The 16,729-nt window shown below is 41.5% G+C and overlaps 1 protein-coding gene across 1 annotated transcript in view; it reads right to left on the bottom strand.

The window, feature by feature from the left end:
* Fyb1 (FYN binding protein 1) overlaps positions 1–16,729 on the bottom strand; it is a 138,055-nt gene that overhangs the window by 62,516 nt on the left and 58,810 nt on the right. The gene's annotated exons all lie outside the window — the stretch shown is intronic.

Here is a 16,729-nt window from a genome sequence, read left to right as displayed (position 1 = left end):
TGAGTCCTTCCCCTCCCCCACTCCTGCCGGAAACCATTAATTGTGGAGTGCTACACTTCTTTTGCTGCCATCTGAGGCCATGATGATGGCCAGGTCCATGCTGCCACCATGGGCCAAATCTAGACTTTTAAGTCAACTGAGGATTTCAGAACCCTCAGCTCTGGATGATCAACACAACTAGTCTTGACACTGATTACCATGAGGGGCTTTATGTTAGGAGTGGTGATCTTCAAGGCACTACCCATTGTTCACCTCTCAAAAGAGTCCCAAAATGTGGGGAAGGTAACAAAAATTATAACTTCAGAGTTTTTCAGAAACGAGGCTTGTCGTGAAAGTTAAAAGTAAAAATAAAAATAGCAGTAGAACTTCCTGATTTTCTGATTCAAGATTCTGATTCTGGTCTCTTGGTTTGACTTCCCAAGCCCATTTTAACCGAGGCGGTTTAGGCTGGTGAAGGCAACGGTGCATGGGTGAAACTATGAACAGGTTTTACTTCAAGAGGCAGACATAGACTCCTAATTTCCAGAGTGCGTAGTTAGGATCTCAATCAAGCATTGCACGCCTGTGTAGGTAGGCATCTGCACATCTGTATTTGGCACTTCTGACCTGCCAGAGGTACTCTACCTCTGGACCTTTGGCCCTGAAGATGGAGGAATATAGCTATTGGTCTGGACTCACACTTAATATTTCAAGCCTTCTTGACTTTAGTAACATTACACAGGCTAGAGGCTAGACACTTGAGGGCTATGACTAACCCCCAACCCCAATTAATTGCTTTTGTTGCTACCTTGTTTACAGTGGTGCTCCTGCCCACCCAGGGAGGCTTCTATTTCCTTAGGGGAGCTAACAAATTGAAGAAGTCTATAACTAACATCTTTTCCATGTACTGAGCTTTAGTTTAGAGAGACTCCTGGGCAGTGATCTAATTCAACTTTCTCCTTTTGAAAATGAGAAGGTGACTGAAGAGGTTACTTGGTCCAGTATCTCCTGAAATTGATGTGATTGGGCCCAGAATGGAATGTCCTTTGGTATTAAACCCAATTGCATTATCCAGTTTGACAGCTTCAGGCTGATCAGATTCTGTCTGACTGGTCATTCTCACGCTGCCGGTTGCGGTGGAACCAGGGCATCATTTAGAAAGAAGGGAGTTTATTTTTTTCCTCCTAGTGAGTTTCCAGACCTTGCAATTGCTGCACTTCACATTTTGAACTTGAAATGTGATATTTGATAGATTCAATTTTGAGCTTCAAATCCAGGACATTCTGCCTTGTGAGCCTGGTGGCCTTGAGGTTGTGAGAGCATGTGCACGCGCTTTCCCATAAGGTGCCTTGCAGCTCCCTGAACGAGGCTGCAGAGCTGTCAGAAGCTGCACCGATGGCCACTTCCTACTTTACACCGTGACACACTTTTGTGAGGTGGTTCTCAGCTTCCCCATCTCAAGCAAATTTAAGATTAAGAACAACGACTCCAAGTTCCTTTTTATGTTTCTGCTCAGAACAGTCAGAGGGCTTTCCTAACAAATGTAAACCATTTGTTGTCCCTGGTGAACTTGGACCATAAGCATTATCCATTAATCTGAATATTTCTCATGTGTCCTAAGTTTAGTCCCGAGGGACACTAGTCCTATTGAGGTATTTTTAGAGAGAAAGAAAAAAAAAAAAGTCTGTGGGCAGTTGTGATCTGGAAATTGCTTCAAGACAGCACCTTCACTTTGATTATCATAGTTCTAAGTACAGTCATGGTTTTGTCTGAAATGAAGTCTCCAAAGTTTCCATTATCCAGGATGCCCTGGACTTGCTGCATAGTCACAAGATCCTCCTGCCTCAGGCTCCCACGTGCTGGTATTACAGGTATGTGCCACACAGTGGACCCCTCCATTGTGTCTTAAAGACCTTATAATAAAAATAAAACAAATTTACCTCAGCTTATCTTGGGATTTTCCAAATGTATTTGTCTTATAGAACATTTATTTGCACAAGTATTTCACAAAAATCTTTTTAAATTTTATTAACTTTTTGTATGTGAGGGAGGTATTTTGCCTGCATGTATGTATGTGCACACAGGAATGCCTGGTGCCTGTGGAAGTCAGAAGAGGGCATTGAGTCCTCTGTAACTGCAGGTATGGATGGCTGTGAGCCAGCATAGGGCTGCTGAGACTTGAACCTGGGCCCTCTGTGCTCCAATTGCTGAGACCCCTCTTTATCTCCTCTCATAAAAATCTTAATTCTGAGATAAGAACTAACGTTTTTCAGTGTGTATCATATGCTTTACAGTGTTTTAGCAACTTATGAGGATGAGGTTTCTTATAGGTTCAGGTATCATAATATCAACCCAGACTCCACAAAAGACCTGGAGTTTAGTCTCATTCTAGAACTCATGCATTTGGCTAGGTAAGTCACACGACTTTTGAGCCTTGGTTGAAAAATGGAGAGACTCAGAAGAGCCTGCGGTATAGTGTGGGTGGGACAGAAGACCAATATTAGTTGTAGACTATCCAAATGCAGTGGAAAACTATGAGCAATGGTTAAACGTCTACCTATAGCAACATGAAGATGAGCAGGAAGTGCCACCATTGTATTTCATGTAAAGAAGTTCCTTATTAAGTTCTCTAGCGCTTAAGCCAGGCCAGGATCTATAAGAAGTCTGTCGCAATTCACACCAAGTACTTGATATATAGGCCCCTTTTTATCCTTATTCTTTACCCTTCAATTCTTATTTGGTCCAAGGTATCCCAGAGGAAAAATGTGGTTTTAAGATAGCTCCAGATAAGTTATTTTTATATTATAAAATATAGAAATCACATGCCATTTAAAAAGAAACTAATTGGAGGTTTACAAAAGTTTAGATGTTAAGTGTGCATAAGAATCTCCTAAGCCGGGCCGTGGTGGCATATGCCTTTAATCCTAGCACTCAGGAGGCAGATCTCTGTGAGTTCAAGGCCAGCCTGGTCTACTGAGCAAGATCCAGGACAGGCACCAAAACTATGCAGAGAAACTCTATCTTGAAAAAAAAAAAATCTCCTAGTGGGACTGGAGAGATGTTCTTTTTGTTGCCCTTCCAGAGGATGTGGGTTCACTTCCCAGAACCCAACAGCAGGTCACAGCAGTCTGTAATTCTAGTTCCAGGGAACCCACCACCACCCTCTTCTGATCTCCATGGGCTCCCACCAGACATGCAAGTAGCATACAGACATCCATGCGGGTAAAACACCCATATACAAAAAATAAAGTTTAAGCAACAACAAAGCATTTCCCAGGAAAGTCATTAGAAATGGAGACCCTTAGACCCCAGGTAAGGAACTGAGGAAGGCAGCTTCATGGAGTTAGAATAAGAACAGGTGTCTCAGGTTTTGAAAATGCCATAGCTATGCTATGGAGGTGGTCTGTGGGTCATACTGGCGAAGTGCTACCCCCAGGAGCAATTGATACAAACAAAAATCCATGATGGCTACCATGTGAAGTATTTTGAAGTGAGAAATATTAGCTTCCTCGAACAGCAAACTGAATTATATTTAATAATTTACACAGCAAAATTTTGTTCTTAGAAAGAACAGCAAATTATTACAAACTGGTGATCTAGGCAAATTTTGTGAAAATAGGAGAAAATAAAATATTTTCCACAAAAATTATTTCACAGTTAGTTGCCAGGTTTTTAAGGTCAATTACAAGTCACCCAAATGAGGGATGGAGCTCAAAACTTCCTTCCCTGCTATATTTGAGGCAGAACAACAGAATTCTGATACAACGAGCAATTCAATTACATTCATCAAAATAGTGTTTGGTATGTTATTTTTTTACAAAAGGGCATATTTTCCTTAATAAGTCCAGTAATATTATCTGTTTAAATCACTTAAAACTATTACATATGAACTTTTGAAGACACAGTTAAATGGTTTGTTTTGGTGTGTTTCAACATGAAAACCCTAGACTACTAGATCACACTCACAGATTACAGAGATCCTTATTTTCTTGCCTTTTTGAGAAAAAAAATTCCTTAAGGATTTTCACTTTGGGTGACAGTCTGGTTTGGGGAAAAACAAATTTTGCATTTCTAGCAGAGGCTAAATATGTTCCTCATATTGAAAACCGAGTTTTCATTTATACACTTCATTGAATCAAGATGTGGAAGGATTTCCCATCAGTTTGCTAGCATGACATAAAAGTTCTCTTTAAGTATGTATATATTTTTTTGATGATTTATCCTTTCCTCCAATTTCTTTCAATATGATAGAGCAAATATTTTCAAGCTAGTCCCTCTCAAAATAAGAGATGTAAAAAATAAATCTGTTCTGACTTAGCTGAACACACAATTCTAATATCAAACATTAATTAATCTCTGTCTGATGGATGTCTTTGAATACTGACATATTCATTTCCCCTCTAAATGTAAAGTACTTTAAGTAAATCAACTGTGGCTCCCCTTCAGTTGACTTTGACTTTAGCTACTATGCTGAATTTATACTTTAAATATGGGTCACAGTCAAAATTCTTCTTGAAAAACACCTGACCTCTGAGATCCCAAGTAATTACTTTTGAAGCCCTTTAAGGAACACGAAGCTTTTGTTGTTGTTGTTTCGTTTTATGAGGGGGGGGGTGTCTCTCTATATAGCCCTGATGTCCTAGAACTCATGATGTAGACCAGGCTGGTCTCCAACTCACAGAGATCCATTTGCCTCTGTCCTTCAAGTGCTGGGATTAAAGGCACGCACCATTGCACCCACACCCAGCAACAGAGTTCTCTCTTTAGATATTGTCAGTTGCTGTGGAAAGGGAAACTATTTCCTATGCCAAGATATTGTTCGTCCCATGACACAGTTCAAGTGAAAACTTTAGACCAGCAATTAGCTTCATTGGATGACCGTGTTACCTGTCACTCAGTGCAAACTTTATGTTAGTATCTGCACTTGTTCAACATATGAGGAGGCTTCAAATGTCTACTGTTTTTTCATATTCTGAAAGCCCAAGCTTATGCATTGTTTCCCTTCTTTCCACTCTGGGGATAAAGCAAAACCTAGGGCCTCATACATGTTTGGTAAAAAGGTACTTTACCATTGAGCTGTATCCCTAATTCGAGAGGATTACTTCCCTATAACACCTGAAATATTTTTCTGCTGTTAATGCTTTAGAAAGTGAAATATCTTACAACTAAAGTTTAGATACCTGATTAAAAATACCTAGTAAAGGTGGCTGGTGGAGCTGTATTGCTGTAGCATAGTCTGCTTGTTCTCAGCCTCTAGAAATGACAGGTAAGGTAGATAACTATAAACACATAAACATGCATGCTCACACATGCTCATACACATACAACAATTAAGTTGCTACCAATGCTTTGAGTCTGTATGATGTGTCTGGATGTACAGTAGGTACTTTTCATACATATTGTTCAACCACCATAATAACTGTATAACACAGAGATTTATCTTTAGGAACGTGAGAAAATGAGGCTTAAAGAAGTCAAGTACTCCTCACAGGGTCCAACAGTAAGCGGTCCAGGTTTGCTGGCACTTGTGTCTCTAGCAACAAAATAACCTTGGGTCTCTCTGATGAAAAATGATTGTAGGAAAAAAATGATTGTGAAATCGGCATCTTCAAAATAAAAATGTGCACTCATCTTTATAATACAACTTCCATTTGATAGTTAGATGTTCACGGAACTGTCTACAAGGTCACCTATCAACTGCATGGCGTAGAAAAGTACAGTAACAAGCTTGAAAAAAAAGTTTTCATAGTACCACCTCCATCTTCCCCTTTCATGGTGAGGCACACAAGCATGGGTGTCTGTCTGCACCATCAGAGCCTGCCAGTGCCTTACTTCAAACCTGCTTATCTTTGATTCAACTAAAAAGGTATCACAAAAGAAAAGGCACCCTTCATCTCAGGTCAGCTACCTGGCTTTGTTTCCTATTGGCTCAGTTTTTTTTTAAGTACTATATGAACATAGATCTTTTTAAAGATTAGGTGCTTGATATGTGAAAATTTATTGAGGGATAAAGTGAATGTTGTTGCAAAATGATGAATTATTAAAAAACAAAAACAAAAACAAAACTGAGCCAGTACAATTGGGGTCCTGACCAGAATCTGGACCTGGACCTAACAACCACCAGGTTGTTTGTTTGTTTTTTAATCTCCTTATAGCTCTTTATATTGCTGATGAGTTGGTCAGATGGGAAGACTTCTCCCTAAACAAGGGGATCTCCCAAAGGAATAAAGGTATGTACGTGTGTGTGCGTGTGTGTGTGTGTGTGTGTGTGTGTGTGTGTGTGTGTGTGTTAACGGTTATCAATATAGCCACGCCTCTTAAAATAATATGCAATTATTCTTATTTTCAAGGTCAGTTTTCTTAGCACCTCCATTTATGTCTTTGCTTTGGATGCTGCTTTGAATGCCACCACTAACACTAAACACCAGTTTTGTTTTTGCTTTTGTTTGTAAGATGAATAACCACCATATTGGCCTTGTAAAAATCATTGTGCGGGGTAAACCTTAAGACCTTTGCCTGGTAGAAAGGGGGGGGGGGTAAGAGATGAAGGGACTAAAGAAAAGAAGAAAGGAGAAGAGGAGAGACAGAAAAGAGTGCCAAGGGTCCTGGAGAGCTGACACACTACTCTGCTCTTCCAGGCTGACAGGCAGTTGGAGGTGACAATTTAACCACCGACTATTTAAATGAGAACCGTAACTCTGTAAGGGCTCCACCCTCCTTCAGAGAGCTTGAAGCTCATTGCTGTCTAGAAACTGAAGCATTAATGTTGCCGTAGCCAAGGACTTTTGGGATACTGGTGCTCTGCCACCACAGTGGTCTGAGCAATGCCACCCTAGGTGCTATGTATTTGAATAGTGCCTTTGTACTCTCCCTAATTAAGATCACGCACAAAGCAGTACCTGTTTGCTCAGACACGTTACTCACTCATTTGCGTGTTTTCATGTGAGCACCACCTTCTAGTATCCTGTTTCTGTGTGATTTTGTCATTTCTTTGGTCTGAGAAAAACACCCATGGCTTGAAAACTCTTCCTCTCCCCAGCCCCTCACTTCCCTCATCTGACTGTGACCAGGAACTTGATCTTAATAAGAACTCCAAGCCCTGTGTCCATCCTAGACCCCAAGCCCTGTGTCCACCCTAGACCCCCAACCCCTGTGTCCACCCTAGACCCCAAGCCCTGTGTCCACCCTAGACCCCCAACCCCTGTGTCCACCCTAGACCTCCAACCCCTGTGTCCACCCTAGACCTCCAACCCCTGTGTCCACCCTAGACCTCCAACCCCTGTGTCCACCCTAGACCTCCAACCCCTGTGTCCACCCTAGACCTCCAACCCCTGTGTCCACCCTAGACCCCAACCCCTGTGTCTACTCTAGACCCTCAACCCCTGTGTCCACCCTAGACCCCCAACCCCTGTGTCCACCCTAGACCCCCAACCCCTGTGTCCACTCTAGCCCCTCAACCCCTGTGTCAACCCTAGACCCTCAACCCCTGTGTCCACCCTAGACCCCCAACCCCTGTGTCCACCCTAGACCCCCAACCCCTGTGTCCACTCTAGCCCCTCAACCCCTGTGTCAACCCTAGAACCCCAACCCCTGTGTCCACCCTAGACCCTCAACCCCTGTGTCAACCCTAGCCCCCCAACCCCTGTGTCCACCCTAGCCCCTCAACCCCTGTGTCCACCCTAGACCCCAACCCCTGTGTCCACCCTAGACCCCAACCCCTGTGTCCACCCTAGACCCTCAACCCCTGTGTCCACCCTAGACCCCCAACCCCTGTGTCCACCCTAGCCCCCCAACCCCTGTGTCCACCCTAGCCCCCCAACCCCTGTGTCCACCCTAGCCCCTCAACCCCTGTGTCCACCCTAGGTCCTCAACCCCTGTGTCCACCCTAGACCCCCAACCTCTGTGTCCACCCTAAACCCCCAACCCTCCATTGTAGACCTCCTACTCTTGTGTCCATTCTAGATCCCTTGAACTTGGAGTGTGGGGGTCTTTTAAGTGCAACTTAAAGTTAGCATTTGAAAGACTAAAGCCCAATTTTGATGTTTTATTTGGATGACATGACATGGTTAGATCATTGGTTAAAACCTCAGTCCACCCTTGTGGTCTTTCTCCCGTTAGGGTTTTCTTGTTTTGTTTTTTATCTTTTGTTTTCCATGTAGGGTTCACAGGGACCAGGAAGTCATGCCACAGACATTGCTAGGTAGGGGCAACTTTGTTACAGTTTAACTCAGGAAAGAACCTGATAGCTTTCAAGTCCAGGTCTGGTAGCAGAAAGCGGCTTTCTAGCATTCTTATTTTTAAAAGATGTCTAGTCATTTAGTACTTAAAATAGGTAAAAGTATAAAATAACCTGCTTGTTAGATCACTTTGGGACAATTCCTATCTGTTCTTGTATTTAGATGAATTGCATTCTCCCAGATATGCTCTGTCCATCAGATATTCATTTCTAGTAAAATAACAAGTACTGATAACAACACAAAATAAGACCACTTCCCCTTGGCCATCCTTTCCCATCTGCTCCTGCTGGGGGAAGAGACCTTGAAGTAAGAAACACCTGCTTGAGTACAAAAAAGACAATATTTGGTGGAAGGGTTTGGACTGTAGGCCGCTTAAATGCTGTGAATAAGAAAATGGAAGGAATCTTTTTCTTTTTCTTTGCTATTGAAAAGGATGGGTCAAAAAAATGCAGAAAAGGAAAAAGAGGTGAGCCACAGAAAGAGGTCAAAGCCTGTGTTCTAAAACTCTTAGCTGCTTGTGAAGAACCGAGGTAGACACTATCCCATTCATGTTTATGTTGACCATTAATGCCTCTGGTTCCTGAAGCCTTCCATACAATCTGTCCTGCATGCAATTGCTTGCAATAATTAGGCTGCAGTGGAAATTGAGGAATCTGTCTGCACTCTTGCTTTGTTACGGGAGCATACAGCATGAGACAAGGAAGAGATGATCTCTAAGTCTATCCGAAGTAGGAGAAGCAGGAGGCAGAAGCTGGATTCGTCCTTGAGAAACAGGGCCTCTTCCTAATTCATGAATCAACACAGAGCAGTAGATATTTCTATAAATGTCCAGCTGGTGCTTGGCATTCATTTAGTCTGATTTTAAGGAGCGCAGAAACACAACTAAAACTTTGACCTTTTATATTTACAAATCAATGAACAAAAATTCTTGTTTCTATAGTGAGGAACTCAGCAACCTGTTTAGCTTTCACATCTCCACAAAATTCAGTCATGGTGACCAGAGTTCGGCTCCCAGCACCTAGTTGGGTGGCCCACAAAGGCCTGTTGTTCAGCTCCAAGGGATCTGATGCCCTATTCTTGCCTCAACAGGCACACATGTGCACACACACTCACACAGAATCATGTGTTTATACACGAGCTCATGTGCATACATACATAAAATAAAAATGAAATCTCTTTTAAAAAGAAAGAAAAATGATCAAGGAATAAGTCATGGTCATAGTTATATGTGTGGAAATAAAGGCATGCATGCATACAAATGTTTGTGTGTATGTGTGTGTGTATGATGTGTGTGTGTGTGTATGGGGTGTGTATGTGTGTGTGTATGATGTGTGTGTGTATGTGTGTGTGTATGATGTGTGTGTGTGTGTGTGTGTGTGTGTATGGCATGTGTGTAAGTGTGTAGATGAACTAGAAGCTAGCATCTGGATAGCCGGCAGAAGTGGAATTCCTGGAGAAGCTTCATTCTAGATCCTCAGTAACAGAAGTCACTTGTGGTCGCTCACCTTCAAGGTGACAACTTGAGAGAGAGCTAGGAGTTACTGCAGGACAGTCTGTCAGCCATGAGAAGGACCTCCCTTTGCCACTTAATCTAGGGTTCTTTCTCCTCCTTCTGGTATAGTTGAGGACCATCTATTGAACATGAAGTGAGCAGATCTATGTCTGCTTTGGATGTCTGCAATGTTTATCCGTCTGGCCTGCATTGTTTATTTAGACAGGAATTTTTTAATACCTGGTCATACTAGTCATATTGTCACACAGGTTGATTATGAAAAATCTATTGAGCCTGCTCTCTCTCCTGAGAATTAAAAGAAAGTTGGGTCAACAGTTGAGAGTGGTTAAGCTGGGCACAATGGCACACACCTTTAACCTCAGCACTCAGGATGTGGAGGCAACAGGATCTCTGTAAGTTCGAGGCCAGCCTGGTCTGTGTAGTGAGCTCCAGGATGGCCAGGCCCACATAGAGAGACTTTGTCTCAAAGTGAATTGAGAGTAGTGTTCTGTGTGTTTCCCCATCTCACCGGCCCAAAGTCACCCCAGAGAAACATGCAGAGATGCCAGGAGAGCTGAAGAGCTGTTGTGTGCATCAGTGCAGCTGCAGAGAGAGACATGGCCGCTGCCTTCATTCAGCACAGTGGCTGATTGGACAGTGCAGCTCTTTCTTTGGGGTAAGAAAAACCTCATATGGTTTGGGGTTCAGCTATTTTTTTTTTCTGTAGCCAGATGTCACCTGTTCAGTTACAGTCTGCTGATAGTATCTATTGCTACCGGGGGCTCAAGATGGGGTTTTCCACCTTTGACATGCCAGACAGAATTAAACATCATCTCCTCTTCCGCTTTGAAGACAATTAAAACAGAATAGAAAAATGTTGCTTTTCTATTTACCAGCAGTTAAGAGAACAGATTCTTCAAACTTTTTGGACTTTTTTTTCTTCTTTATTTCTCATATACTGAAAAATACAAAATCTAGTGTTCTAGAAGGTTCCCGGAACTTTGGAGATGTGGTATAATTATCATGTTTATGCTTTCTATGAAAGGATAGAAAATTTCCAAAGAGTTTGGAGAAATCAGGTAGCTGGATTTCTGTTCCTGGGGCACACTTTGGTTCTTCCAACAGTTGCAGTTAATCATTCTTTTTTAGAAGCCAATTTCATTTTGTTCTTAAAATACAAAGCATATGCACCAAGACATGCTGTTGGCCCATGAATCCATCATCTCAGAAATAGTTTTAATCAAGACAGAGAGAGACAAAGGATCCTTTAATTCCATTTACATAGAGTCTACAAGTCAAACTCTATTTGAAAAGGTTTGTTTCACTTGGCATGGAGATTGTTTGAGCGAGTTGTATGGTAGACGCTCTCTCCCATCCGGAGATTATGTAACACACACATCTGCCTGGGAATCCTAGCTGGTTGTTTTTGTTGACTTGGGGACATACCTCAAAACTAAGTTTGGAAGAGCTTTGTATTCCATTATCCAATTCATACTCTGTTTTTGTCAGCTTTAGAGATTAAACGGAGGACCTCACTTACACTCAGCTAACAGTCTCCCTCTGATCTGTATCTATAGTCACTTCCAGGCCTGGCTGAGTTTGTATTTGATTCTTGAACTTTCTTCTAAATTTTCTGCCTTTCATGAGAAAACTGAAATTTCACTTTGAATTTGATCAAACCTGGAATAGACTAAGAATCATCTCATAATATATTTCACACATGGAAGGTAAGACAGCTGTTGGAAAACCATTCATTTATGTCACAACCAGGTCAATGTTTTGGACATTTCACAAATGTGATTAATGCTGATATAATGACAGTTATTTTGGTACCATTTCCACATATCATTAAAGCTTGTAAAAACACCAATTTCAGCCTTTTGTCCACAGGAAAAGGATTTACAATGGAAAATCATGGCATGCTGCCATAAAATTTTCATAGGAATGTCTGCTTTATAAATGAGAAAAGTGATAGTCTCTTCCATATAGGGTAGCTAACACTCTAAGAAAACTTCTCTGTAAATTAATGAGCATGTGTGGACTATTGAGCTAAGACACCATTAGAACAGTAACTGAGATGTGAGCGGGAAGAATTCTGAAGATCAAATTCAGGACCAAACAAATCAGGAACATAAATGTACCAAAATAAAAGGATCTAGACGCCAAAGGAAATGACTTTGCTGTCCCCACAAGTGGCTCTCTTCTTGCTCACGTTGTCAACTCCCACTGTAACCGTTTTTCTCAGAGTCTAAACTAGTCTGTTGGTAGAATGAAGACCTCTCTCAAAGAATTTGCAGGATGGTAGTAGGTACTGGGAGTATTGTCTGAGTGTCCTTGGTCAGTGAGAGTAATCTGTAGGGCACGATAACAGGCTCCAGGTAAGCACTGATAGTTTCCTTTCTGCCTGTTTAACTCATGAAGGGGTGGGTGACTGATCCCTTTGGATATGTTACTGATTCCTAGAGTAAAATATCTGTAGCTGGTACTAAATGGTGAGGGAGGGGAGCTACAGGGTATCTCTCCTCTAATTCTCAAACAAATAGCAAAACAAAGTAAGAAAGACATACCAAACTATTGGTTAGCCGCCTTAGAAGGAAGGATAAATAACCTAATACACAAACTTTAAGAAGTTGTTGAGGAAAGAAAGAAATGGAGAGTGCTCACGCAAGAGAAGGCAAGCAAAGCTCCTGACCTGTTTTTTCAGACCTAGAAGCATCGTGTAGGTGGAAGACAGGGATTCTAGAAAAACCTGTGAATTCTCATTAGTACATTCCACTTCAGAAGTAGACTGAGGGGTAACCAAATATCCTGGGCAATGTCAAGAGAAATCCTCAACAGAGAGGTCCTAAATATGCCTGGGACAGAGCACTGAACTCAGAGAACAGAATCTGGGTCCCCGGCAAGGGCTATCCTCAAATCCCAAACAGTTTTCAAAAACTGTGGAGAACAGCCTTTAAAGCAATGCTTAGATCTCAAATCATAGTTTGAGGGGGAGAACAGATTTATCACCCTGGATTAGAGTTTCTAGATGCTCATGTCATGCATCTGCCAAACCAAAAGTGATGGTGTGATCCCTGTGTATATGGAAATGAAGATCTCTGGAAGAGCCGGAGAAGAACAGAGGGCCAGCATCTCTCAGGAAATAACTGATATCAAATGACAGACAGACATAGTGTCACTAAATAGTTATACTTCTAGGACAAAGATTTCTCTGAGAATTCTGACAGAAAACAAGTCATTTTCAAGAGAATAAATTCAGGATAGCCTCAGACTTTCCCACAGTAAAATTTGCTCACAGAAATAGAAAATAGAGACTGTGTAAATACTTGTTGAAATGATGAGAGGTTGGATTTTACAAAGCCCAACAATGCTGTTGGGATATAAAACTCCATGGGGTGATTTGCTCAAGAGAACTGGATTTATTCCGAGGATCAGTTCTATCTTGGGCAGAGGAGAGATATCTAGAACTCAGTGAGAGAAGACCAAGAATAGGGTAACTCAGGTCTGATCAAGGACTTGCATATTGAAGGGAGCCTTTCCAAAACATTTATATTAAGGGGTTAAACCCAGGTGAGCTGACTGATTAGTTAACAGTAAATGGTTCCTCAGGGGTTGCAACCTGGAATGGAAGGAAGGACCAGAAATATTCTGAAAGACAGTTTGCCCAGAGTCAAGAAAGATGAGAGAGTTGAAGTTAGGCCTAGGCTCCGGTCTCAAAGTACACAGACATCCAGATTGTGAAAGCCTAGCTCAATTTGGAGAAGCCCTCATTGCCTCTTGAGGCCGAACCACCCAGCTGAGTGAGTTCTGATTCATGTAGACACTGGATACACATTGAGGGTTAGTGTCCTGAGATATTCCAATGAGACATCTTTGGATTTACTCTAGATAAACCTCATCCTTAACTTCCAGGTATATAGTGGTATTGCTAACTGTGGAGAAACTTGGCTGTATGGAAGACTATCTACCTTCAAATCTATAAGATACATTTGAGCCTTGACTCCCTGTTCTTACAATGGCCTGCAGCAATCATGTGGGAAATACTGCTACACACTGAGATAAATCACTTTTCAGTATATAAAAAACCAATAAGATCATATTACAAAAGTATGTGTAAAAGGAAAATGATGGACCAGAAGGAGGTGGTGATAGCTCTGGGATCTGTGAAGGAAAGTCTCACCCTCCCCTAAGAAATAGGTCGTTTGCTGATGACGTAGTCCTTTGCTTTCCCCCTAGGGTACTAAGGGTGGGGATTCTCCAGCTGAACTCTGCTCCAATCACAGCTCAAGTTCTTTTCAAGTTTTTTTTTAAAGGCTTATTTATTTCAATTTATGAGTGTTTGCCTTCATATATGTCTGTGCACTGCATATGTGCCTGGTGCCCATGGAGCTCAAAAGAGGGAGTACAATTCCCTTGAACTGGAGTGACAGATAGTTCTGAGCTGCCAAGTGAGTGCTGGGAACCAAACCCAGGTCTTCTGCAAGAGCAATAGGCATTCATAACCCCTGAGCTAGCTCTCTATTCCCCACCCCAACTCTTCTTGATGTCAAGTTCCTGTCAGCTGGATTAGGTGGAGCATGCGTACAAATGAGAAGTAGGGGCACGTTATTCTAATAGTGCTTGATTAATGCTGGCCCCGGATTCATTCCTGTAACTGTTAAGGTACTTAACTGATTATTTCCATAGTTAACATACAGAACAGTTAGTGTTTCTTTCTTGTGTTAAGAACAAGACAAGAAAGTGGGCTGAACTGAATGCTTCCTAGTAGGTTTTCACGACCTCCTACATATGACCCAACAGCTGGGCCTGGTTGGGTATTTAAGAACCCAGGCATTATGGTGAATAGTACCAGAACCCCTAGAATGAAGTCCTTGAAGGGAGTCAAAAGACAGGTGAATGTAGAGAACATTTTGATGTTTCAATTTAAAAAAAATGGCATGGCGGTGGTGGCACACACCTGTAATCCTAGCACTCGGGAGGCAGAGCCAGGCAGATCTCTGTGAGTTCGAGGCCAGCCTGGTCTACCAAGTGAGTTCCAGGAAAAGTGCAAAGCTACACAGAGAAACCCTGTCACGAAAAACAAACAAAAAAACAAACAAAAAAATGTTTATGGTTTTGTAATTGTAAATGGTTCTAGTGTCAGTAAAGTTGGAGGAACCAAAAATGTTATTAGCTCCACATTCAGAAAACAATGTGATATGTGCATGTTGACAGTTTACAGGTGAGACAATGAGATCTCTTCAGGGTGGGCACTTTGTGTAAAATTCATTTTGTGTCAAAGCTCCATTTAATTGAATGTATGGACAATCTGCTAAAGTAATTAGTAAACTATAGAGAGTATTGTAATTTAACACTGAAAAGCTGGGGGCAACTAGCTTCATATTACTATACCTCTGTGGGGATATAAGCCTAGGAAAGTGGTGAAAATTCATGTTTTCTGTCCTACAAATGAGAGAAGAATAGTAAACAAACTGATTTCTACTTTAATGGTGCTCACAGTTTTATTTATAATAATTATTAAAAGACATGTTTTAATCAAAAGACAGAGCAAAAATCAGAAATGCAGAGTCTTTGGGTACCATTTGTGCCTGATTCATCATTTCAAGGGGTTTTCTGTTTCCTAAAAGGCAGCCAGCATGGGAACTGGCACAGGGATGGGCATACAGTTTATGGAATCAGAGACATGAGAACCAGTCATGGCCCTGCTTAGGTAAGACACTATTTGGGCAAATTCCCTAGTTGTGCTGGAATATAATTCCATTTCATTGCTTGCAAAGAATAAATAGAGTAGGATTGTATAATGTTATATAAAAAGTCCTCTATAAATTATAAATATTTATCTGGATATAAGATGAAAAATGAATAATGAAATAGGAAGTAGGAAAGAGTATTAGCCATTTAAAAGCCAACTGAACAATTACTTAGAATTTTGCTAATTTGAAAACTATTGTGATTACTTTTGGCAACAATAAAAAATGATCTGCTTAGAGTAAGTCTCTATGGTCACTGCAAAGCATTTTACTCCAATCAGTATCCTTACAACCTAATAAATAGAAAAAAAAATCATTGATAAACATCTGGTAAACCTCATCTTTTTCAAAGCGTACAATCTCTTTTCTTTCCTACCTTATTACAAGAATGGCTAATATTCTGAATTGTCCTAGGCTGCAAAGATTTTATCGCAAGTTTCTTCAGTGTGAAATCTCACATCTAGCCAGGGTTGTTTGTCATGGGCATTTGTCAGAGCTGGAGAAAAAGCTCTGAACTCAGAAAACCTTGATAGCTATAGCAGACATCTGGAAATTTCCCTGTAAGATGCCATTCTGGGTTGGAGAATACACATTACATTGGGTGAATTTTAGTTAATCAAGATGGGAGCTACTTTTTTTTTTTTTTTTTTTGAGCTGAGGATCGAACCAGGGCCTTGTGCTTGCTAGGCAAGCACTCTACCACTGAGCTAAATCCCCAGCCCGGGAACTACTTTTTATAGATAAACTGCCCTTGAGGAGACCAGTCTTAGCCTAATAGCCATGGGAGCCTGGCTCTGTGGTCTTTCTCCATCTCTAGTAGAATCGGATGCCTTCTCTTGGCCTTAGCAAGAGCAGGTAGCACAATCTGAGGGTTATGACAGCCTTGTACCACCTAGACTTCGCCTTCTGTTCTCAGCTCTCCACCAGGCAGAGGGAGCCTGTGTGAATGAAGACCATTCAGAGACAGTAGTTACGCTTAAATCTGCTTTAATCAGACTAGATTTAAAAAAAAAAAATATTTTGAGGTGGAATCTCAAGTAGCTCAGGCTGGCTTCAAACTCTCTAAGGTCATCCCAAGACATTGAACTTCTGATCTGCCTGCCCCCACCTCCCAACTCCTGAATCACAGGCCTATCCCGTTATACATAGATTTAGATGACACTTTCATTTGGAAAAGCACATGACTTGCAGTGGGACGGTCACTTGTAAGTATCATTCATTTTCCATCTTACAAGGGACAGCACTTGTGCACCACTCGCTAGGATGTCAAT

The sequence above is a fragment of the Onychomys torridus genome, chromosome 15 (genome assembly GCF_903995425.1).
Source record: "Onychomys torridus chromosome 15, mOncTor1.1, whole genome shotgun sequence".
Lineage (NCBI taxonomy): Eukaryota > Metazoa > Chordata > Mammalia > Rodentia > Cricetidae > Onychomys > Onychomys torridus.
The sequence above is the reverse complement of the archived record's forward strand: the minus strand, read 5'-3'. Positions and strand labels throughout refer to the sequence as shown.